At 35.3% G+C, this 27,020-nt stretch overlaps 1 pseudogene across 1 annotated transcript in view; it reads right to left on the reverse strand.

Moving 5' to 3' along the window:
• LOC143255233 (uncharacterized) overlaps positions 1-27,020 on the reverse strand; it is a 175,113-nt pseudogene that overhangs the window by 80,773 nt on the left and 67,320 nt on the right. The window contains exons 3-4 of the transcript XR_013030474.1: positions 16,347-16,374; positions 15,739-15,844 (exon numbers count right to left, since the gene is read on the reverse strand). The product of XR_013030474.1 is annotated as an uncharacterized LOC143255233 (transcript). The remainder of the gene's footprint in view (positions 1-15,738; positions 15,845-16,346; positions 16,375-27,020) is intronic.

Below are 27,020 nucleotides of genomic sequence, written 5' to 3' on the forward strand. Positions count from 1 at the left end.
GATAGCCCGATGTGGCTTTGCTATAAGAAAACAAACCTATTCACACTAGGCTTTATTAAAAACGTTTTAGAAAGCTGAGATGATGGCCTGACCCTCGTAAATTATATTTTAAATGCGTTGTTTCTGTTTTAAAACAGTTTATTGCGAATTATTAAAATCACTTACGGGTTAAACAGAAGACGACAATAAAATATAGTTACTTTAGATCCAATACCTAGTTTCGCTTCCTATCAATATTCATGTACATCATGCGTTAAAACAAGGCATATCTGAGTTAATTAGCAAAATGTAACTCACTCAAGACTACAGACGTAAAACAAAAATCAATATATGCTCTAAAAATGAGCTGAATCTGTTTGTAAAATGCCTGGGAGAAAAACATAACCACAAGATATTCAAATGTACTCAGTTGCTAACCTGGTAAAACTTACTAGTTTCGAATCAATGCCACTTTACATAAACTTATGAATAAATATCATGTGATAAACAGTAATAAAAATAGTTGATTCTATAAGCTCATGTGTGAAAAAACAAACAAACAATAATATGTTAACCAAACTTTATCTACCACATCCACTGCCGACAAGACCTTTCGCTCAGTATGTCATGGAAATGAAGACAACAGACAGACATTTTGGATTATTAATCGAACCTTTTGTTAGTCTGTGCCAATATGCGATATATAAACATGTCAATATGCAATAAATTCTTTCATGCATGCTATCTTTATATGAAGGAAGTAACTAGACTTTTTGCCCACTTGTACGGGTCTAGACATAGTTTATAACGCCAACTGCACGGACAGCAGTTGTTACCGTGTTTCTCTGATAATAAGACCTACCCATAAAATAAGACATAGTGTGATTTTGGGGGATAGTTTTAATATAAGCCCTACACTTAAAATAAGCCCTAGTTAAGAGTGGCAGGAAGAGGAAAGAAATAAAAAATAATAATTTATTAATTAGTTTAATAGTTAGTTAATTAGTTTGTTTATGTATTAATCAGTTAGTTTAATAGTTTATTTTAAATGGTTAGTTTAATAGTTTTACTTTGTAACTTCATTTTTTTAATATATCAAAATAAGACATCCCCCGAAAATAAGCCCTAGTGTCATATTTTGGAGTGAAAATTAATATAAGCCCTGTCTTATTTTCGGAGAAACACGGTAGGTGTGATTATTATTGATTTTTTGTATAAGTTATTTAAAATTCAGTGATGGAAGACTAACTTATATTCTTCTCTACTGAAACAGATTAATTAATTACAATCTCAGTATGGTCACCACATACTGTAAAATAACAACACTCAACAAATGTGTATGATAATGAAAGTTTGGTGAGGTCAAAGAATTAAGTATTATCACTAGACCAACACACAAGAGTTTCCAATCGTTAATTTTCGTCTAACGCTCACTACACGTTACTGACATTGTATAAGTTCGTTGACGCACTTTGACCTCCGAGTTAGAATAGCGGTGAATACAAATCTGCATGTAAAATAACTATCAGACTGTAAACTTTTCCATTTTCTAGACTTATTGTCGAACTTTGTATATTTTGTGACATATATTTTCGTGATGTACTGCCATGTCATGTCGGTTTTCTGCTTTTAGTATATAGGATTTTTATAAATTTAGTTTGTTTCTAAATACGTGGTCAAGAAAACTGTTCAAGTTGTCTTTGTTTCTTTACTTTCTACTATGGATAATGACTATTCTACCTAAGGGAATATTGCAGTAACGTCGCACATCCATATTGAAAAGGTTTGATGTCTGTAATATCCTTTACTGGTCGAGTGAATAATGTCTATATATTACAATGTTATGAGGATAACCAGTCACAAAATGACAAAAGAAAGCATATGAGCTTTCTTCCAATATCAAAGCATATGTTCTATCTCACTTCTACTTCTGTGATACTATTGTTATTTGTTATTCAGTATAAAGTCACACAAAGGGCTATTTGTGCTTTGCGCACCATAGGTATCAAAACTAGATTTATAGCGTTGTAAGTCCGTGGACATACTGCTGTGTCACTGGTGGGGGGGGGGGGGTGACACTAGTATTTAGTTCAACAAGATACAGGCTCTAGAGAAGGAATTACCAACTGATACGCTGCAGGAAGAGCACACACTGTGTTTTATTTCTGCATGGAAATAAATGAAGACTGTGTTTATTTTCCAATACACTTCTACAGCCTTTTTATTTCCTTTCACAAGATTAAATCTCAGTCAACTTTTCACAACCAGAATACTCCTCAGGTTTCCGTTTTGTTAATGGCCATACTGCCTTAATTCACTCTATAGAGTTGATAAGTTTAAAGGAACATTTTTAACGAAAATAATGGCTTGTTTGGATGTAGAAGTACTTATGACCAAGAGGAAGTAACGTGAAACCCCCCTGTATACTTTACACACACTGTTTGCTGCTTGACCATTTATTAAACAATTAAGACAGGAGCTGATCTGTACAATCATGGTCATAAAGAAAGTGGAATTTATTGCACTTCAAGCTATCAAATGACATTCAGGTACGATGTACATAATATGTTGTAGAATTATTATTTCACCATTTATAGCTAGGACAGTCAGATGAGTGAAAAGTCAATGACTGAAATGGCTTTACGACCCTCACATTATAAAGCCACAGAAATAATTTTCTGATGTAAGACATTACCCAAGATTTTTTTTTTTTAAATCACTCACAAACACCAGTTGAATCAGCCCCACGGCTGAAAGGGCAAGCATGTTTGGTGCGACCGGGATTGGAACCCGCGTTCCTCAGATTACGAGTCAAACGCCTTAACCCACCTGGCCATGCCAGGCATTTCTGGTACATTGTAGGCCATCTTGGCTATTAAATATCCACATCATTTAACAGTGGGATAAGCAGCAACCATAATATTTTTGCCGTTTTAACTCATGTTCCAAATCTCAAATTATAGACCAGTTAACTTATAAATTTGCCCGATCACGAAATATTTAGACAAATACTACATATAGGTGTTTATAAACAGAATATAAACCCGAACTAGTTACCGTATTTTTCGGTGTATAAGACGCACCCCTATTTTCAAGGCTATCTTCACGAAAAAAAAAAAAAAACATTTTTCACGGTTATCATTTATTTTTTTGTTCAACATCACCATAATCTTTTATTATTCTTTAGAATACTCCAAAAATAGCAGAAGCACAAAATTTTTTACTTTCGGTGTATAGGACGCAGAGGAGTTTTTTAATGGAAAAAAGTGCGTCTTATACGCCAAAAAATACGGTATTTAATGAAATAATGAGGTAATACATGTATAAATCAGTTTCCACTAGTGCTAGTTACCAACATGTCATTTGCAAAGTAGGTATTTCAAAAGGCAAATGCGGAATGTTATGTATGATCACGCGAGAACCTAAGCCTGTCCTTCTAACTTTTGTTTGTTATTAAATCCTAAAAAATTATGTATGCTGAATAACGCATTAGATCAGTAAAACACTGACTTATTGTGTGTATTTTCCCATCCCACGATTACCTCCTATTCTGTATAACATGAGACTGAAAATAATTTCGGAACCTCTGACATTTTATACGTTGGTAATGTTTTAATTTCTATTAAGAAACTTTTAATAATTGAAAACAATTTGGATAATTATTTTCTATGATTTTCGTTGACTCACGTACATCTCTGTCTACTTTAGGCTGTACCTAGATTATTTTACACATAATCTTAAATGAAATAAGTGCGTCTATTTTATGTTCTTCGATTTGGTTTGAATTTCGCGCAAAGCTGCATGAGAGCTATCTGCGCTAGCCATCCCTAATTTAGCAACTTTTGGGCTACTCTCTTACCAATGAATAGTGGGATTGACCGTCACTTATAACGTCCTCACCGCTGAAAGGGTGAGCATATTTGGTGTGACGGGGATTCGAACCCGGGACCCTCAAATTAAGAGTCTAGTGCCTTAACCACCTAGTCATGCCAGGCCCTATGTTCGTCGGAACAAGTGAATGAATAACGTGTAACATTACGTTTGTTTATTTGGTTTGAGGTTTTGCGCAAAGCTACACGAAGGTTATCTACGCCATTAGTCCCTAATTTAGCAGTATAAGACTAACCTGGCCATGCTGGGTCCCCAATATTAAAGCGTATTATAAAAGCTTTGAAATATATCTCTATGATGGCCCTTATCGATAATCTATCATTGCATCTTATTCGGATGCCTGAGCTTTAAATGTTGTTTTAGGTCGGTCAGTTATGAAAAGACTGGCATATCATTTCGGTTCAGCGTAAACACCATAGTAGATCAAGAAATACTGGGTAGAGAACACTTGTCACCCCACAACTCAACCAATTTTTCATCGGATTTCAACAAAAGTGAGCGGATGACCAATATAACAATATAGATGGCGGAAGTCTATAATAAATTTCACGCATAGCTGCTAGAGAGCTATCTGCGCCAGCCGTTCCTAACTTTGAAATGATAGATTACAGCGAGGTATATAGTTAACAACACCCACCGCCGACTCGTGGCTATCTAATAAGATAGTAAGATTTGACTGTCACTCTTATAACGCACTTATTGCCTGAATGTGTGAAGCACTCTGTTTTTTGGCGGGAACGAGACGCAGAGCTGAGATATACAGTCAAATTTATTTGTTCCCACAGAACAAATTTTCTACATCATGTTCAACTCAAAACTGCAGTTTTTACATTCAGAAACACAAGTACATACACACGTATGTATGTTTGGATAGACATTCCCTCCATGTAAATCTAACAGAGCTTTTATGTAATACCTGTAATATTTCATGCAACAAAATACGTATTAGGAAGAAACTTATTAGGCTCTTATTGAACCCACACGTATGTAAAACTTTCAGCCTAATGACCCTCCTAATGAAGAGTTTAAGTTACCGTTTGATCTAACTCAAAATCAGAAACGTTGGTTTGAAGGTTTTAGAACAGTGGTGCACAAACTTTTTGAGTCAGGGGCCACAGACACACTTCTCGTAACCGTTGGGGGCCACAAAAAAGTGAAGATTAAAATCGTCCCACAGTTGTTTCACACAAGATGGATATCACATTTAAAAACACACAAATAACAAACAGTTTTGTAGGAATCAAGCAAACTGTTTTCTCGGTAAATAACACACAGTTCATCAGATGCCTGGAGATCAGTAAGTTTGAGCTGATATTCTGCTGACAAGTCATCCACTGACACACTGAACAGATCAGCAAAAAGTTTCATCAACAATCTGCACTGGTCAAAGTCATGAAACCATGAGTTGAAGGGTTGAATCAAGATATCTAGCTTCCCAACATAAACTTGTGCATCAGTGTCCTGATTCTTCTGTAGCTGTGACTGAAAAGTGGGAAAGTGCACAAAGTTGCCTGATGCTGCTTGCTGCCGGAACAACTGCAACTTTGTCCTGAAAGCTGAGACGTGATTTGCAAACTGACAGACAAGCTGATTTTTGCCTTGCAACTTCAAATTCAGATCATTCAAGTGTTGTGACATGTCGACCAGAAAGGTCAAATCAGCTTGCCATGCTGGATCAGTCATGGAAATCATTTCTGTGTCTTTGTTCTTGCTTCTGAGGAATTCTATCACCTCATCAATCAACTCCCAGAATCTTCTGAGCATCTTCCCTCGACTCAGCCAGTGTACTTCACAGTGAATCACAAGGTCACCATAGTCTGAATCAATTTCTTCAAGAAGACTTCGAAACTGACGGTGATTGGGCCCTCGTGATTTGATGAAATTAATGGTGTTCGTCACTAATGCCATCAGTGCCTGAAAACCAAGTTCTTTACTGCACAGGTTTTGTTGGTGAATAATACAGTTCAACTTCACCAACTGTCTGTTCTGCTTTCCTCGATGCTTCATCAACAGTGCTACCAGCCCGGTACTTTCTCTGGTCATGGATGGTGCTCCATCAGTTGTCACACTTACCAGTTTCGTGAAATCCACTGAAACACTACTACACAGTCGTACTGTCTCCTCAGATAGAGCAGACCCAGTTGTCTGACCCTTCATGGAACCCATTGCTGATTAGTTCCTCTGTGATATCAAACGATGAGGACACACCACGAACAAAAAACTAGTAGCTGTGCTGTTGAACTGATGTCAGTCAACTGCCAAAGAGAAGCAGACAAAGTTGGCTGCTTTATTTGTAAGCTGTCTTGTTACGTCTGCTGAGAGGTGTGAAATTCTTTGTTGAACTGTCATACGATTCAAAGCCACCGTCTGTAGCTTGCGAACTGCTTCCGGACACAACTTTTCCGATGCAGTAATCATACATTGCTTGACAAAATCACCATCAGTGAATGGTCAGCCAGATTTCGCTATCATCAACGAAATATCGTAACTGACCTCACATGCTGCACCTAAATCTGCTGACTGCTTTGAGAAAACGTTCTGCTGGTGATTCAGTGACTGCTGCAGAGAATCAGTTCGAGCTGTTCGTTCATCACCGACAACGTTGTGGAAATCTTTATGCTTCGACTCATAATGACGCTTTATATTGGATACCTTCGCAATTGCTATTGTCGAATGACACAGTAGACAAATTCTGTCGTTGAACAAAACAGTATTGCGCAGTCCAATCATTATGAAACTGCCGGTGTTCGTCGTCAACTTTTCTTTTACGATTAGCTACCAGTTTTGCTACGAAATAATATCAAAATAGGGCTCGTAAGTAAATCTCGAAGAACAATTGGAACGCGTGAGATTTCGTAATTACGGAAATATTACGTCATTGCGCCAATGATTAAATGCCTATGCATTAACGAGATTTGATTATTAAATTTTCTATATTGCTCGACACAAATATGGAACTCCATTATCTAATCTGATGCGTATTCTTCTATAGCGCTTAATCTTCGCGCAGGCGCGAACTCTAAGCGCGCGCAAACTCTCTATGCTTGACTTTCTCGTTGGATATCGCGGGCCGGACTTTGTGCACCACTGCTTTAGAACAACAAAACGAATATAATTTATGCTATTTTGTGTAAGTTGGTCTACTTGAAATAATTATAAGGTTAAATACCAAAATACTGATTGAACTATTTTTTAAACCAATCCAATTCTACACCTCTATATATAACAGTGATATTATTATATGTACTATTTTATTTCAATTAATATATATATATTGTATTCCATACGATACTCTGAAAAGTCTTTATAAAGTGGCTAGGGCCGGCATGGCCAAGCGCGTAAGGCGTGCGACTCGTAATTCGAGGGTCGCGGGTTCGCGCCCGCGTCGGGCTAAACATGCTCGCCCTCCCAGCCGTGGGGGCGTATAATGTGACGGTCAATCCCACTATTCGTTGGTAAAGAGTAGCCCAAGAGTTGGCGGTGGGTGGTGATGACTAGCTGCCTTCCCTCTAGTCTTACACTGCAAAATTAGGGACGGCTAGCACAGATAGCCCTCGAGTAGCTTTGTGCGAAATTCCAAAACAAACAAACAAACAAAGTGACTGCAATGTAGGCCTAATAGTGTAGGCCTAACACATCCCGATTGTAAGATATTTTAAAAATAAGGAAACAATCGTTATCATAATGTTTTAAAACAAGAATGTTAAATAGAGATTTTAAACTATTTATCATGGTAATTATAAATTTGTTTAATTTTATAGCTCTTTTAAACTAATTTTTATAAAATCACAGTTTTAACTTGGCGTGAATAATGAGAGTATTATAAATCTAAACTGTAGGTTCTTATATAATTTGGGATACAAGGGTGTATAAGACGTTAAGACTTTGTAAGAGTTCAGTAATGTAGTGGTGTAGTGGAATGCCTGCAGAGTTATAACACTAAAAATGAGTTTTCTACACCTATGGTGTGCACAACATAAATGACTCTCTATGAAACAGCAGTAAGCCTATGAAATTACAATGATACAATCTAGGGTTCGATTCCCTGCGGTGATTATAGCAGATAGTCCCACGTGGCTTTGCTCTAAAATAACTAAACCAGTAAGCTCAATACAGTAAAACCTGTCAGAGGCGGAATCGCACGGGACTGAGTAAATTTTCTGGTTTAAGCAGGTTTTCCGCCTTATACAGTGAACATACATTTCCTTTATTATATATAATTTTTGAGCCGAACGTTATACTTGCTTCACTCAAGGAAAGTAAGACGTTTGTGAATAAAGTTATTATATTGTTTACGTTATATTTATTAAAATAAGAACAAAAATAGACATTCAAAATATACACAAGTACAAAAAAACCTTAAATTTATTTGAAGAAAGTGTCCAATTTCAACTGTTTCGTTTTTTTTCAAGGGCTTTCTTATGTGGTTAAAAGAGATCGCTAATTCTCCGGCCTTTTCATGAAGTTCATTTTCTCCCTTTATTTTTGCATACAATTTAATAGCGTTAATATAACTTAACACTTGCGATGAAGTAGGAATTTCTATTTTCTCACTATCTTTTCCATTTTGTTCATCTTCTGAATCTTTCACACTGTTACCATCTTGCGATTCGATTATAGATTTTAAATCAATTCCATCAGTTTTTGTTAAAACATTCTTCTCAACGTTCACAAAACTTTCCGCGTTCGCAGAATCATCTGCATCAATCTTCTCAATCAGAGTTTGGATTTCACTAGAATCGTCATAACAAACAACTTCTCCACAATCTCCGCCATTATCAAAAATATATCCACAGTTTCGAAAGCACTTTATTACGCATTCATTTTTTACGCATTTCATTGAATGACTTAAAAATGCAACTGCATCTAACACGTCAATTTTTATGGTCATTTCAGATGTTCTCTTACAGTCGTCCATGTTTGCAATAATATGCTGAAGCATCAATTTTCTGTATTTCAATTTTATACACTGTATAATTCCATTACCTAGTGACTGTAGAACTAATGTTGTACATGCAGATAGAGAGACTAAACGAACATTTGAAAGTTGAACTTTTGGGTGACAAGTTGCATTATCGAGGAAAAGTAGAATATTCCTATTTTCTTGTTCCATTCTTTTGTTTAATTTGTTCAAAAATTCCTCGAATATAGCACTTGTCATCCCCGATTTATTATTCACTTTCCATTCCACAAGAAGTTGCTTCTTCCTTAATTTCTTGAAATAAGGCGAATTTTCCCTTTTACCTATTACCCATGATTCCTCTAGTTTTCCATCAGCAAATGCGACCAAAAGTACAGTCAGTCGTTCTTTTAAATAGTGACATCCGGAATAATGTTGGCAGAAAAAAGAACACAATATATTTAATCAATACTTACTGTAACAAAATGTCCGAGAATTTATTAATATTTAATCAAAAACATTTTTTCCGCCTTACTCAGGTTCTAATTCTACTTGTTGATAGATGAGGTAGGTGGAAAGACAGTTTTCTGTCCGCGTTACGCAGGTTCTGCCATATAGAGGGCCTTTTATAAGATAATTTTGCAAAATTTTGATATTTCCGGCTTAGACAGGTTTTACTGTACTCGAAATACGTTAGTGTTCTGAAAATGCACGTGTATATATGTATGTATACCAATGGACGGGATGGAGTTATTAGAATATAGTATATGGCTATTTTGTTTATACTTGGTCTGTTGGAACAATAATGACAAAATTAAACTTGCAACGCCCACTTTCTCTATTATTTCTTCACGTTTGAAGAGCAGCTTGAGGATAGTATGGCATAAAATAGTCTTCAGAGTGTAAGACACGATGAAAAAAAATTATTACTGTACAGATATTTTTGTTTTTATGGCCTTTCTCTGATTGTTGCAGACGTTGCTACTGAACGGGAAAAAATGGATTTGAAATGAAATTCGAAACTGAGCATTGTTTATTTTACACCAAAGCTGCACAGTAGTCTATTTACACTACGTCTACTAGTGGGACTCGAATCCTAGATTTTATTGTTGTAAATCCATTAACTTATGGGCTGACTCTCTTGGAAACTGTAATTGAGCAACTTGGAAAATTATGATGAAAACGTATGATAGTTTATCATATAATGGTTTTGCGTGTTTGGAAATAAGCACAATACTACACAATGGACCATCTGTGCTCTGCCCACCACGGGTATCTAAATTCGGTTTCTAGTGGTGTGAGTCCAAAAACGAACTGCTACGCCACTCTGGAACTATTATATTGTGAGACCTAATGTTTCACCAAATTAAATACCTATGATGAATAATTACTAAATTTCCATTGTAACAGTTATGTCTCCCATAGTTCTGTGGTAAGTGAAACGAATCTTACGTCAAGGCTGCAGATAAACACTGATTTACCTAAAACTCAGTAACGATGTTATCTAAACTGAAACCAAACAGAAATGTCTGGAAGTATTAAAATCGATTATTAAGTAACATGAAACAAAAATATAATATTTTTACCACAGGAACTTATTGCCACAACAATTTGTTTTTTGTTTGAAGCTAAGCACAAAGCTACACAATGGGCTCTCTGTGCTCTGCCCGCCACAGGTATCAAAACCTGGATTCTAGAGTTGTAATTCCAAAGACATACAAGTTCCCCACTGGGGGCACCACAACAATCAGTTCATTGTGACATAACTAAATTAAAATGGTATCTTAAACATCTATTTTCTGAATGGTGACTGGAATATAATGTGACAGTTATGGACTTGGCAGCCACAAAAGGGGCACTTGCCATCAGAAAATGAAAAACATATTTCTTTCTGTATTCAGTGTACATATATATACATAACCTTGATTTAGACTTTGCATACCCTCTCCTGATAAATTTCTGTGGATGCTCATGAGCTATATGTGAAATATGTGGCTGATATTTTATTCTCCAAGGTGGATAGATACTAGAATAAACATATAAAAGTTCTTATATTACAAGTTTAACCAAGTGTTAGACACACATATAGAACCCAAATATTACAAAGGAAGGAGCTGGTGAATGAAGTAGCTTTCAAAACCCTTCTCCAGACTTATAAATACTTGAGCAGATATTTATAAATTTAAAACATTTATTAAATTCAAAAGTTTCAAATCTATATACATGCACAATGCCAGAGGATGAGATTTAGTCCTCATTCATATGAATTTCAGGCTTAGAACCCTATTTCAAGTGGTGCTTTCTAACAGTTTATGTAAAATGAAAGAAGCAGCAGAGTATCCTACAAACAATGAATAGTAGTGATAGCTACATAGTGATGAACAACAATATACTCACTAGTTATTCTAAAGATATGTAATAAAACATGAAAGGATTTAAATAGTGGACTGGATAACTGAATACCTGTTTGTATCAGTGACTAAATATATGTAAATGAACATGAAAAGATTTAAATAGTGTAATGGAAAACCAAGTACCTGTTTGTACCAGTGACTAAAGATATGTAAATGAACATGAAAAGATTTAGATAGTGTAATGGAAAACCAAGTGCCTGTTTGTACCAGTGACTAAAGATATGTAATAGAACATGAAAGGATTTAAATAGTGGACTGGAAAACCATGTACCTGTTTGTACCAGTGACTAAAGACATGTTAAAAAACAAGAAATTTCTTAAATACTGGAATGAAAAAAAAACAAATTTCCATTTATTCAATAACACTAAATAACTAATAAGGTGATGTATCTCAGAATGACTGGTATGGGTATTAACACTTTTATTGATAAACAGAGAATAACGTTCCAACCTTCCAAGATCATCTTCAGGTTAACAAAGGGAGAGCTTGCAACTGACTTATGAAGGTCAAAATGACATTCTCTTCCAGCCATTCTGAGATACATTTTTATTTCAAGTGGGTGTCTCATCATCAAGTAATAAGGCAAAGTTTTAAAGTACCATTTTTTCCAAGGTAGTAATCGTGTTTTGGTGAATATGATACCTCCGCTATATCTAAGTTATATAAACCATAATTATTGTAATTACAGTGTTTGTAGATTTGAGGAATTAAAGTTAAAATGATTCATTGAGACAAAAATCATGTGTGAGTTTATTGTTAAATTAGCTTCAAAGTTTCTAATAAATTATTTTAATTTGACACTGAAGTAAAGTCTGACACAGTAATATTATGGTTTCACATTTAAAACAGTGTGTTCATGTGCAAAAAAGAAAAGAAAAGTGTGAAGCAAGACTAAATGCAAAAGTTTTACTGCTATTACCTGTAGAAAAACATCATGTGGTAACTGTGCCTACGAAAAGTGTTTATTATGAAAAGATATAACTAAAAGATTTAGACAGCTTCATTATATGAAGCTGTCCAAGAAACAAATTACCTCCAACTTGTCATATTGAAAAATTCATCTTACAAGAAAAGTGTTAAAGGTATTCAGAAGAGTCAAATTGCAATCAACTTATCGATAAAAATATAAAGAAAAGAAAGGTAATCTTTTCAACAAAGCAAATTGCTGACTTATGTGCCATCAAACCATTTAAATAGACTATCATACAAGACAAAATGACAGTATATTCCAAAGACTGTTTTCTAATCAGTTAATATATAATACGAAATTAATCAAAATGTAACGAAATTCTGTCAAAAAATTTACAGACAACTAAACAATAAAACCAATGGTGAAACTATGAGAACAGTGAGAAAGGCTGTCCAATCATAGAAGCATGGATAGATATAACTTTTGTGTGTAGTGAAAGTAAAAAAAGAAAATAAATATTTGTCTTATGTCACATGACTTAACTAATGGATTTATTATTCTAAGAACCTGTGAGTGAAAGCAAAACAGATTATGTAGGAACTTCTCAACTATATTTGTCTAATACATGTACCAGAAGAGGTGCCACGGTTCAAGAAAAAACTGAACGGCCTTTTTTTTTAATTCTTATTTTGTCCTGAAGGAGGCAGACCGTCATGTGTTTGTCTTTGTAAGTGGTTGAGATCACAACAGTTGAAAGGGTGTGGGAAGGGCTCTTCTACTGGAAAATATCTGATTGTTTTATATTTTTTCCTGCTATCTGGTGCTTTTAATCTTCAAGGGTGAAATGGGGATACTCTATAAGGCAATTTGTATAGTTCACTTTACACCTAGTGGTTGAAAAACTGTAAATACATTCACATTTATAAAATAAGTGTTATTATGCAGTTGAGAAATCAAATTATGAAAACATGTAAATAATAAAAATTTGATAATTAATTGCTCTCTTTATCACCATACATTTAAAAAGAACACTAAAGTGCTCCCACAATCTCTATCAGAATCATTAAAGATAATTCTGAGGGTTAAGAAATGCCTGTGTTGGTTCCAGTGTTAAATCGGCCGGAAAAACAAGTCTCGCTGCGCGTGAGAGCGAGAAGTGAGGATTCAAGCAGGAGGCTGGATATTTGTGGTACAGTGTTTATACAAACATCTGCTGTTGTTAAGTGCTTACTTATCGAGTAGGCAAGTTTTGTTGATAAAATAAACGCACCAAGAGTAATGCGGTAGTGTATGTTAATAAAGACTGTCAAAATTAGGACAAGATACACGATCACCAAGGTTGAAACACCATTCGCCCCACGTTTATGTGACGCAACAAAACAATCGAAAAGTGTTTGTGGAGAAAACTGGCGAATGTTGTTATTATTATGAACACACATACAGGTGACAAAAATAAACTAATCTAAATGATACATGCTGCACGTAAGGAAAATAAATTATACTTTATAAACTTCTGACGTTTATTAATAACACGGATTTCCAGACCTCGTGTAGCTGCTTTTTATTGCGTGGCATAAAAGCTTATGACAGTCGATTTCATAAGCACTCAGAGTTATCTAGACTGAGAAGTGTTTTAAAGTTGTTCAAGGGGAACATGATTGTTGTATACTCTGTTTGACGACACGCGTAGTGAGGCACGTGGTAATTCACTCAATCCCACGTGACCGCAATGGTTAAAATACGTGTACGGGCGTCAAAATGAAAGTTAGGAAGCAATCGCTCTAAGCTGGAGGAAGAGGTCAATGTGAACCTGACCCTCTGGGTCTTCATACCCAAATCCCGACAAGAGAGTAAGAAAGGAAACTGATTTATTATTCATGAATTACCATAACTGAGAAAGCAAAATCTGGATGAAAACACGCTTCTGGCAATGTCGGTGAATGCAAAAGCTGAAACAACGATTAGATTAGTCTTTATTAGGGATTTTCTTGGTTACAGCTAGGGCTGGATTAACGTCGATTGGGAACCGAGAATTATAAACTTTGTTGGACGCCCCCTGTGCATATTCAATTTCTTCCGTTACTGACTTGTGTATCATAAAGGCATCTGCAGTTAAGTTGATTTTATAAGTTTTTAAACCTATTGGGTTACAGGTTTTCGGCGTTTAAACCATCTGTTTTTATAAAGACGAAATGTGTCTTTGCATTCTAACTCCTTCGAGCCTATTTGACCAATCTCAACCAAAACTTGTATGTAAACACTATGCACTTTGGAGAATGTCCTAAGAGAGTCAAAATTGAACTTAACCCTATTTTTATTTTGTAAATCCTTTTGGTTAATTACTCCCAGATCTCAAACAATCTTGTCGGGTTGGTTTTTAGACAATATTGAATATTATAAAGTAATTCAAGGTCAAAGTATGAAAATTGCTGGGTTGTGTCTCAAACAACTGCGCTTTTATCATAGTCAGTGAGACGTATGGTGTTCAAGGGTGTAATACACCTCAGAATCTTTACTTGTTGATAGACAGAAAGTAAATTACAAACATTGTTTATGAGGAAGCTTTGTTATGATTTTAAAAGCTTAAGAAAAATTTATGTTGAAGTTATTACTTTTAAATATGATTGCTGTTAAACTTACATTATTTTAACGAGGTTTAAACAATTCTCCGTCAATTGATGGGCATTTCAGCTTGTAACTTCACAACAAAACATAGTGACTAAATTTTACACTGGTTTTATGAATATAATAATTAAATATATTTCTAATTCAACAACTGGTGATAGGTTTCAAGAATGTTCTTGGTGCATGTATTTATGTTTTAATCTTACTCAGTCTCCTTTAAAAATGTTCCACAGTCACTTTTCCGGGGTCTGAGAGGACCCGATCAAAAAAAAACCAAACAATAATTTTAAAATATTTAAATAATAATAAACTATTATTTTGGAAACAAAAAACACTAACACTCAATGTATTTTCCTTTATTCATCAGTAAATAAGCACTGAATATTACAATTTGTTTCTTTTCCACCACCTAAACTAAGTGTAACACACACTAGCTGAACATTGAAATTCCTGAGAACAACAAACGTGTGTGCTTCCGTCTGTTGGTGCCTATGTTTACGAAATATTTGGCGTCCATGAAGACCCCGGACGACGAACTTAGGGTTAATATTCATAAAGTTTCGAAACGGAACGTCATTTATCTTATGATTTTAAACTTCGATGAAGATCTATTGATCATTTAGCATTTGAACATCTATTGATCATTTAGCATTTGAACATCTATTGATGATTCACTATTTCTTTGTGTTATAAGTCTCTTCCTTTTTTTGTTTTCTATTTAATATTACAAAAGCAGCCTACGTCTGACCTTCCAGCGTGGTTAGTTATCTCCGTTAGGATTTGATCATCTTTTTCTCAATTTCATTTGTGTTTCTTTAATGCTAAACAACTTCGTTATCAATTCGTTTAATATAAATTAGAATAATATAGTATAGTTATTTAAGCAAAGAAATACTGTTTACAGATTTCTTAAAAAAAAAAAGTGTGCCTTAGTTTCAGTAATACGTTTCTGGTTAGTGTATACAACTTGTTTATTTACATAAGACACGACAGAAATATATCAATAAAAATTTGTTACCGTATGCAGTGAAGCAGAGGCTGCTCGTGGCTTGGATGACGCTACCGAAGCAAGATACTGTATAACTTTCTTCGTGTTCTCTGTTTTTCCTGCACCGGACTCGCCACTGTTATAAATAAATATAAATAATTCCATAGTCATAATGCACAAAGTAACAATTAATACTAATTGAGACCCTTTAATGAGAAAGAAGTTATTAGGGAAAAATCATACGTTTTCAAAATTTTCAGAAATATTAATGAGTTAAAACTTATATCAATAAAGAAAAATAATCCTTCAGTTAACAAAACCCACCGGGTAAGTAATGGTGTCCTACTCTTAATTAAGAACTAATAACTTATATAATGAAAACAAAACAATGGTAAAGAACGTGAGAAAATGTCTCCAAAACAGAAAAAGCCTAATCTTACAAGACTGATTCAACGTAACTTCTTTTATGGGGGTTCTATGTGTAACATTGTCTCCTACAGACAACTACTTCAACCCTAACTCCTTTCTCTACAAATGTACACTACGAAAATACGCTGCAAGTTTTAAACCATCCAACAAGACAGCAGAAATGAATAAATCTTGATAGGAGTAAAAAAAATGATAAAAAATCAACTCACGTGCACAGGATGGACTGATCTTCTCGATCTGAAAGGAAGTAAAAGTTACTTTCAGTAAACGTAAGTGTAAAATATGTTGATTTTAGTAAATACTAGAAAAAATGTTCACTTTACAAAATTACAGTGAAAGCAAGCAAAATCATTCAAACTTACTAATGCAACTAAAGTCTGTAAACGATGAAGTTCAATTCATAGTGCCACAAACTTGCTAATCTGTTGTTTTCATTTTTAATCATAGCATGTCCTATGTTGAATATATATATATGTACGCAGTACTGTTCAAAGTGTTAGAGAATATTTTGTCATTCTTTCCGTTTTATGAAGCTAATTCTTCCATGTCATTACAGTGTGTAAATCGTAGATTTCAACCCTATAGTAATCCTTCACTGATTCCTGGTGACAAATGAATGATCCAGGCTGCGAATATTTATCATTCTTTAGAATTCCGATACACTTGTGTCAAGGACATGTCATAAGGGTTTTCCGCTTAAACTAACATACTGATCAAACTTAGGGTCTGAAATATCTGTCGCTGTACCTCATACAAAGTCTTAACTATATAGAAATAAACTATAAAGGAACAAGCATATGGTATTGGTATATAATAGAAGAAATCAATTTATTAGCACTCCACAAACCTTGATAAAAATACTTTTTAGCACTATATATTAAATTTGTTTGTTTTGTTTTATGTCATGCCATGGTAAAAAAAAAACACAGAATTGTTACTAGAGCGGAGAGAGTTGGTACAAAAGCTTTACCGTGTGATGCTGGTTGGACTCTCCGACGAATTAACGCAGACATGAAATGCTCTCCAAACACTGTCAAACGCAATAGATCATGAAACCAAGACAGGAACATTTGAAAATAAGAAGAAATAGAACACCTACACTCATTGATACTGATGTTAAGTATCTTTCTTTACTCAGTTTTCGGGACAGAAAGAAGACTTTCACTGATGTCAAACATGTGATAAACAACCATGTACTAAATGACAGAAGATTTTACAGATATACAGTATCAAGAAGTCTCAACGAGAAATGAATTGTCGTGGGACATTTAAAAAACCTTTACTTTGATCTCTAAGTATTGTTAAGAGACTGAAATTTGCTAAAAAGTACAAATCTGGACTTTTGATGATTGAAAATGGGTGTTATGGACGGACGAGTCCAAGTTTGAAATATCTGGTTCAAAGTGCAGCTTGTATATCCGACGAAAGAAAGATGAAACATACTTCAATACATAGCACCTACCACGAAGCATTGTGGAAGACACTGTGTTGGTTTGAGGGTGTGTTTTTTCTGTTGGAGAGATAGGATATTTGTTTTAATTATACACTAGTGTATCTTCGAATATTGTTGAACGTTCGAGAATTTCGCCTATCGGGTACATAAAAGCTATCGCAACACACGCGGAGACAGTGATAGAATATTGTTTGGTCGCCAAAGTCAGTACACTATAAGCCTCGGAAGCTATAACTGTGACAAATGCTTACTAATCGGAAAACTACAGACATTTGACCAGAAACGTTAAAAGGTTTCGAACATTACGAAACATTGAACTTCAAATAATTAACTTCAGATATCAGTGTTACTACGAAGCCATCGCGTAACTTCGGAAAAAAAAAAAAAAACTCACTGTGAAGAATAGAGCTAGCTAGTATTCCCGTAAAGTGAGGTATATCAAGATAAAATAACTTGCACCTCGTAGACTTGGACCGTTAAGAAAATATTCAGTTTTATACCAGATAGAAGACTGAATATTGTTTACAAGTTTGTAAGATGTTTGTAAATAAATAATTATTTGTAATAACTTTTTTGCAATGATCGTTGTTATAAGTTGTTTTGTCGTTTGTAAATTAAAATATATTTTTGTTAAGAAAGAAAACTGTGTGTACCAATCTTGTTGGTAATATAATGAATTTGATACGTATTGACATTCAATTAACTTCTAAATTAAAATTACCTGCTATTTCAAATTGTAAGATGTAACGTACGTAATATAAATAATAGAAGACTAGTTCGAGATAAATTATAATACGAAATAGTATTTATCTCTTATTTGAGAACATTGTAAGCAATCACAAACCACGATATGGTTCATAATAAGGATCGCGAGGACTGCACAAAACCTATTTTGACTCCACCAAATGCAATTATAGGTGACAGCATGGAGGTAAAATGCGAGTTTGTAGTTTGAATAAATAATGTCTACAGCATCTCCAGCCTTGCTTTTACTTTTTTTTTACAATTCGTAATTGCAAACTTTTAATTTTTCAATTTGTTATTTATTTTCTAATACATAGACACTCATTGGAAATGTAATTTTTTAATATTCAAATTAAAATTCACGCGCATATAGCTAGATAGATCGGAAAAAAAGGCATATTATTATTCGCACTTTCGTTTTCTAAGAAACATAATACGACAACGTATTATTGAATAAAATATACCAAAAACTAATTTTATATCAGTACTGTTCCTAAATCAACGTTGGTTTTATTCTTATTTTTAAGAAAGGTAACATTATAAAACCACTTGATGTAGTACGTAATGCACTTGTAATTGTCTATAGCATTTCTTAATACTTGCGTTAGCCTAAATATCTACTATAGAATATTTCATCTACAGTGGAAAGTATAGGTCCAGACCACAATAAGTGGTTCAATTGCCTTTTGTTGGCGTTCGGAAGGCCCTAAAATAACCTCTCTTTCACTAGTTAGTGTACTACTAAAATTAGTTTCACTCTTAAACTTGCAGCTGCGTTTAACACAATTATTAGTAAATTTGGGGGTTTATAGGTTATATATCTCCATGAAAAATATCACTACCAACCCCTTAACATAATAATACAGCAGTACCATTTCTTGTGTTTCAATTGCACTAATTTGCGTGTCATCCCAATATAGAAGATATTCAACTGAGTAAATGTTGAAATCTGATTCAGTCTGCCAGCATACATATAGGCACCCGTAAGTTTAACCTTGAATTTGGAGGCTTGAAACCTCACTCAGAACATAATCTAGAAATTTTAACAGAAATGGTACAGTGAGGATTTATTTGTTTGTTTTTTATAATTTCGCACAAAGCTACTCGAGGGTTATCTGCGCTAGCCGTCCCTAATTTAGCAGTGTAAGACTAAAGGGAAGGCAGCTAGTCATCACCACCCACCGCCAACTCTTGAGCTACTCTTTTACCAACAAATAGTGGGATTGACTGTAACATGATAACATTCTTACGGCTGAAAGGGTGAGCATGTTTGGTATCATGGGGATTTAAACCTGCGACCCTAAGATTACGAGTCGAGTCATGCCGGGCCATGCAATGGGGAATGTAATATCACTTGTCTGTTACATATATGAAGTTAAAAATCTTAAACTTGTACACATCAGGATGAACGTTTTTTTTTCTAATTAGCAACTAAGACATTTGGTGATTTTGTTCTTTTGTAACGGTTTCTATTCTTGAGCGGATCACTGTTCTTAATATAAATCGTTACATCAAAGCTGTGTCGATTCAGTATCACGACATATTGAAACACATTAATCCTGAGAAAAGGATCTCACATTGAGCATAAGTAAACGAAATCACAAGTTTGCCCATTTCATTGTTTACAGTAAAGTGCTCTTACATCTTAATCTTCCAAGTTCCTCAACATCTGTTGTTTGTTCGTTTGTTTTAAAGCAAAGCCACATTGTATACTTGTGGGGAATAGAACCCCGAATTATGGCACTGTAAGTCCCTAATAAAGATAAAATTATAACAATCATTTGCCCCCAGTGGCAAAGCGGTATGTCTGCGGACTTACAACGCTAGAAAGGGGGTTTCGATACCCGTGGTGAGTAGAGCACAGATGGCCATTGTTTAGTTTTGTGCTTAACTCCGAACAACAATAGAAATGTTACCCTGACACACAACGTGTTTCGTCCTTCTATCAACTATAAGTACGTGAGCACTAACACTGTTTAGGCTTGTTTGTTTGTTTGTTTTGAAGTTCGCGCAAAGCTACACGAGGACTATCTGCGCTAGCCGTCCCTAATTTAGCAGTGTAAGACTAGAAGGAAGGCAACTAGTTATCACCACCCATCGCCAACTCTTGGGCTATTCTTTGATCAACGAATAGCGGGATTAATCGAACATTATAACGTTCCCCCCCTTCCCCGGTTGAAAGGGCAAGCATGTTTGGTACGACGGGGATTCCAATCCGCTACCCTCAGATTACGATCTGAGCGTCTTTACCACATGACTATGCCGGGCCTCTTGTTTAGTGCTCCATGAAATGTGCAATAGTTTATCTTTTGTTTCAAGTTAAAATACCTGGATTTTGAAATATAAAGGAAACCATATACAACAAACAAAATAATATGTAAATTAAGCTAACCAGCTCATTATAAGGTAAAAAAAAATTCTTTCTAGCATTTTTAAAACGTTTATTAACGATAGAAAATATATTCCAAAACTTAATTTTGTATTATATATGCAAAAACGGCTCATTTGGGTTGAGAAAATATTTTACATAGAAGAGCGAACAACTGAGTGTCGGAATGTAGAGGGCGGTGTTAGATGTTTGAATGCATATAATAATACTCAGTTACACAACCCCTTCCAAACATGTGGTCAGCTTCGATCAGTTACCTCTTTCTTTTTTTTGTGAACATGACGATGACCGAAGAAGGTCGAAACGTTGTTTGCTCTTCTACGTAAAATATTTTCTCAAACTAAACGAGCCGTTTTTGCATATATATTTCTCTACAAGTGGGTTTTCTCGACATCACTGATTAATTTTGTATTACAATGCCCATTGTACAGAGTAAAATAATAATTACAATTTATTAATAAACACACTGATTTTAATATTACTCGTGTATCTTACACAGGTAATAAAAATGAGCAAAATTTTAAAAAAAACTAGTTTCATACATACCTGTTTATACAGACTATATTTTTTGAGGCCCTGTATGAAGAAGCATATTTTAATCTAACTTAAAACATATTTAAAATAATGGTCAAACATAAGAGAAATGGCTTAATTCACGAATGGAGAGAAGAAAAAAAAAGCATAATGGGAGACGTAAAAAATCTAATAATTTTTATACAAAACTCTAATGTCTCACTTCTGGGGCACAATTGTACTGAAACATACATTGATTGATCTTAGCCTTCTGATACCGTTGACCGTAACACACATGCGAATTAATATACTGATAGAATCTGCGTCACCTTTCTGTGTCCCTAGTCCTCCAATTATGACCTTCTCAGCATTAGTTTTACAAACAATTCCTATCAATCCAGAAAATACCAGACTTACAACGTGACAGCTTCAGTTACGCCATATCTATCTGACATGAAAATAACATTTCTTTCACCAGAGGGCTGTTTTTAATTTGTTAGTTTGTTGTTAAACGTAAAATTACACAATGGACTATGTATATTGAGCCAACTGCAATGAGTAAACATCGAATTTTAACGCAATAAACTCTCAAGGTTAATTTTGAACCATTCAAGGCCATTGTTTTTAATGAGCTTGAAACAATGATACGAACAATTTAGGTTAGACATAATTCAGACATACAGAACCCGGCATGGCCAGGTGGGTTAAGACGTTCGACTCGTAATTTGAGGGTCGCGGGTTCGAATCCCAGTCGCATCAAACATGCTCGCCCTTTCAAACGTAGGGTCGTTATAATGTTACGATCAATCCCACTATTAGTTTGTTAAAAAAGTAGCCCAAGAGTTGGCAGTGGGTGGTGATAACTGGTGAATTCCTTCCATCTAATCTTACACTGCTGAATTAAGGACGGCTAGCGCAGATAGCCCTCGAGTAGATTTGCGCGATATTCAAAACAAACTACTCTTTGTCGTAACCATGAGAGGGACTTTTGAGTGGGACGATGAGGTGCACGAGCGGTCAGAGATAAGTTTTCTTCGTTCTAATATCTGTCAACTTGAAATAGACAACCTACATAATCGAGCGAAAGACCCGAGCCGAAAAACCCAAGTTCTTGTATTGGGTTTTGTTTAAGTATACATCTTCCGTATTGCTGGTATTTTATATTATTATTATACAAGTTTTCGATATACTCATGAACAGTGAGCAACTTTAGTAAAATCAACACCTTCATATTATTAGAAACATTCCAAACGTTGTTTGTTTGTTTATTTTCTTATAGCAAAGCCACATTGGGCTATCTGCTGAGTCCACCGAGGGTAATCGAACCCCTGATTTTAGTGTTGTAAATCCGTAGACTCACCGCTGTACCAGCGGGGAACTCCAATCATGATCTGTAAGAAGTGTATAAGATGGCAGCTTACTGTGCATACACGTGGTGTCTATATAAATGTCTATATAAAATATACAAATATGTACAAATATTTTAAGTAATTCTAACACTGAAAAAAAATCAGGAATATGCTACATGTAAGCTGCTACAGAAGACATGTGATCATTTAATGCCTCACGACATAATCAGATGACAGAACCAATGTACACATACATCATGACCTTACATACTAGTGAGAAGTTGACGACTTTGAGTGCGTTTCCCAAATTTAGTCAAGAAAATTCAGGTCTACCTGCTAATGTGTCATGTTTAGGTTGAAAATATTTCAAGTTGTGCTCTGCATTGGGCGTGTTTTCTTTAGTATCTAACGTATGCCCAAAAACAGTACTTATTTGTGAAAGTAAGGGCAACTTGCTGGACATGCCACAAATTGGCACGGGTGGATTTGGTTTCTTTATTATTAATTTTGAAACTGTAACTCTTAACTGAATAATTAAATTTAATATTGCAATTGTATCACAATCGTTCACAGTTCATAATATTACAATTATGTTACAGTAACAGAAAATTCAATGAGGTTAATACTGCAGTGATATTACTGACACACGAAGTTCAATGAGGTTAATGTTGCAGTCGTATTACAATCAAACTTAACGAATTGCGCACAGAAAGAACACAGAGATCAATTGTGTTGTTTTTGTTTTCTTCCGTCATGTAATAACAATGTGATTAAGATATTTGGCTATTTATATAATGTTATTTAGATTTTCATAATGACAAAATACCACAGTGGTATAAACTGGATAAGTAATTTTAAGGGAAGAAAATTTATTAGAAGCACCCGAGATGTGAAGAGCAAAGTTAGCATGTAGGTGTATTATTTCCATTCAAAGGTCACGTAGGCAAACTGCACAACGATTACGGTTATCATTTTGGAAACATTTTCATTTCTTGAAACTTCAAACTGCACTGGCAAGCATATATATATACATATATATATATTACACAGTCCATAAAAGTCAACGAAGTGAAATATGTCATCCACTGTCCCTAGCTTATCATGGCTGGGCATGGCCTCGTGGTTATGGCGATCGAGCCGTGATCTGAAGGTCGGGGATTCGAATCCCCGTCACACCAAACATGCTCGCCCTTTCAGCCGTGGAGGCGTTATTAAGGACGATCAATCCCACTATTAGTTGATAAAAGAGTAGCCCAAGAATTGGTGGTGGGTGGTGATGACTAGCTGCCTTCCCTCTAGTCTTACATAGCTAAATTAGGGACGGATAGCGCGTATAGACCTTGTGTAGCTTTGCAAGGAATTCAAAACAAACAAATCCTTGTTTATATATTTACAAAGATATAAAGACGTGGCAAGTGGGTAATTTTCAAGGCCTTGTGTTTGTTTTTGTTACTTAATTTATGCTTATTAAGTTGTTAAGTTTTATAACACTTCAAGATAGCACAAAGTGCCATTTAACTTGATTAGAAATTTATTGGTTAAAAAACTTTAAGCATGCATTTTCAAAGAAAGTCTGTTTCTAAACCAAAGCTGCATAGTATGTTACCTGCACTATGTCCACCACAGAGAATCAAACTCTGCATTTTAGCACTACGAGTCCGTAAGTATACCGACAATCCTCGCTTTCTGAAGAGAAAATCATATAATCGAGTGGAACAATCTAACGTCCTTTTTTTACCCAACTGAAAAATATAAATAACATATATAACAAAACTAGATGTATTTCTACAGGGTCCCTAAATGTGTTCATTTGAAGAGGAAATAACATCGGGATTAACAGTAAAAAAATAGTTTTATTTATTGTTTTGGCAGTTTGTATTTCATTGCTGTGTTGTAACTCACAAGTTGTATAATTCGTCTCGTGATTCATGGCACGAGCACGTTTTACTGACGTCACGACAGTATGAATGCAATGTCAAGCATCCCTTATATGACGTCATTTTACTGTATACTAACTAACTGACAGACAACGCACCACAATATTGTGTTGCGAGTGGTTAAAACAAGTGAACCCTTCACGCTGCCTATGGCCACCCCCTTTCGGAGAAATTAGTAAAACAGAATCATTATGCTCAAAACAGTTTATTAATCCATTGACTACTGACTCGTTTTATGTAATACGATCCGTCTCCTGCAGTTGAATGCGAATGTGCTGTATATATTGTACAACTCGCAAAAATTCCGCGCGCATTTAAAGTAGCCGAATCAAAATGTTGAATAATACTAACAGACACATCGGTAACTGAAACTGGCCAAGGGAATTCAGAACCGGGCGTGGCTTAATGGCTAGAGTGCAGAAAATAAAAAACACCTGCGTATTGGAGTGTTCATGCCTCCCGTCCTGTTGTCGCAAAATAATAATAATAAAAAGTTGTGCTCTACACTTTTGAGTTTGGTTTGTTTTGAATTTGGCGCAAAGCTACACGAGAGCTATTTGCACTAGCCGTCCCTAATTTAGCAGTGTAAGACTAGAGGAAAGGCAGCTAGTCATAACCACCCACCACCAGCTCTTGGGTTACTATTTTACCAACTAATAGTGGGATTGATTGTAACTTTATAAAGTCCCCACGGCTGAAAGGGTGAGAATGTTTGGTGTGACGGGGAATCGAACCCGCGACCATAGGATTAGAAGTCGAGTGCCTTAACCATCTGGCCATGCCGGGCTACACTCTTGGGCTATGGGTGTATTATAAGACGAATGGTCAAATCCCACTATTCAATTACGATAGCCCAATATTTAACGAGGAGCACTTCTGACTAGCTGCCTTCTTTTTACTAGCTGAAAATAAGGGGTAGTTATCTTAGATAGCCCTTGTATAGCGTTATGTGAATATCCAAATAAACTATGAGGTGCAGTAAACCTTCTTACTATTTACAGGTTTCACTTTTCTGTAAAGTACAAAATTAAGACTCTAAATTATCTAGGTTGCCACCCAAACTCATAAAGCTTTGTTTAAGAAAGTGCTGTATTCAAAAATAAGGTATACGACAATTGTTACAAAGTCAGTTGAACTATTGTTTACGATTAGTATATCAAAGTCCTCATCCTAAAGGCTCCATCTGAAACCTATCATTGGTCCTTCATCTCTCGAGCGTTATATTGTGACAATCAATCCTACTAGTCATTGGTAAAGAATAGCCCAAGAGTTGGCCATGTATGATATTGACTAGTTACGTTCCTACTAATCTATCACATAAAATCTCCCGATGAGACAGCGGTAAGTTTACGGAATTACAACGTCACAATCTAGGGTTCGATTCTCCACGGTGGACACAACAGATAGCCCAGTGTGGCTTAGCCCTAAAAACGAACTATCACTTTAAAATTAAGGGCGGCTCTTGTAGATATTTCTCGAGTAGGTATGCGGTAAGCTAAACAAACAACAAGGTACATAAATAAGTGATAGACTTTGTACATATCGGATACAAAAAAAAGTTTTGTTAGCAAGCTTTTCATGAATACGTGGTACAATTACTGAAATATTAACCATATGGTAATGAGTTATCTCTAGACTGGCTACGATTATCGTCGATTAACCGCTAAATTGTGGGTAGAATTACAATTCAGCGAATAGAGAAAAACCGTACGTCTAGTCAAAGGAATTCATTGGATAATTAAGTTACTGAATGCGATGTTCGAGGAAACCCAATAAGAAATTACGCATGTTTTAGTAGGAGGGCTCGGCATGGCCAGGTTGTTAAGGCACTCGACTCGTAATCCGAAGGTCGCGGGTTCGAATCCCTGTCACACCAAACATGTTCGCCCTTTCAGCTGTGGAGGCGTTATAAAGTTACCATCAATCCCACTATTCGTTGGTAAAAGAGTAGCCCAAGTGTTGGAGGTGGGCGGTGACGACAAGCTGACTTTCCTCTAGTCTTACGCTTTTAAATTAGGGATGACTAGCGCAAATAGCCCTCGTGTATCTTTGCGTGAAATTCAATAAACTAAATCAAACGTGTTTAGTGCGTATTAGAAACCCACTTTGTCCTAAATTACTGTCTATGGACGTCTGTGTGTAAATAAATCGTTTATCTCGTAAAATATCAAACTTTCACACAAATCCATACTGATTATTCTGCAGTGAGTGGAGTTCCTATTACATTTCATGGGTTTCCTGTTCTATTAATTTCTTTAATAGTTAAAAACTTAGTAGCAACCTTAGTGTTGCTTACTCACGTTATAAAGTACATTGTCTTAAAAGCTTTCAACAGATGTCCCGTGTCACTCAATCAAGATAAAATACACATACAACTTACATCGATCAAAGTTTAACAAACACTGAACACAAACATGTTTGTGTCCTTCACCATCATACATTAAGCAGATGGTCAAGTACTTATCTAAATTTACTTATATGTTACTTGGCGAACACGG

This window comes from Tachypleus tridentatus, chromosome 7 (assembly GCF_004210375.1).
Source record: "Tachypleus tridentatus isolate NWPU-2018 chromosome 7, ASM421037v1, whole genome shotgun sequence".
NCBI lineage: Eukaryota > Metazoa > Arthropoda > Merostomata > Xiphosura > Limulidae > Tachypleus > Tachypleus tridentatus.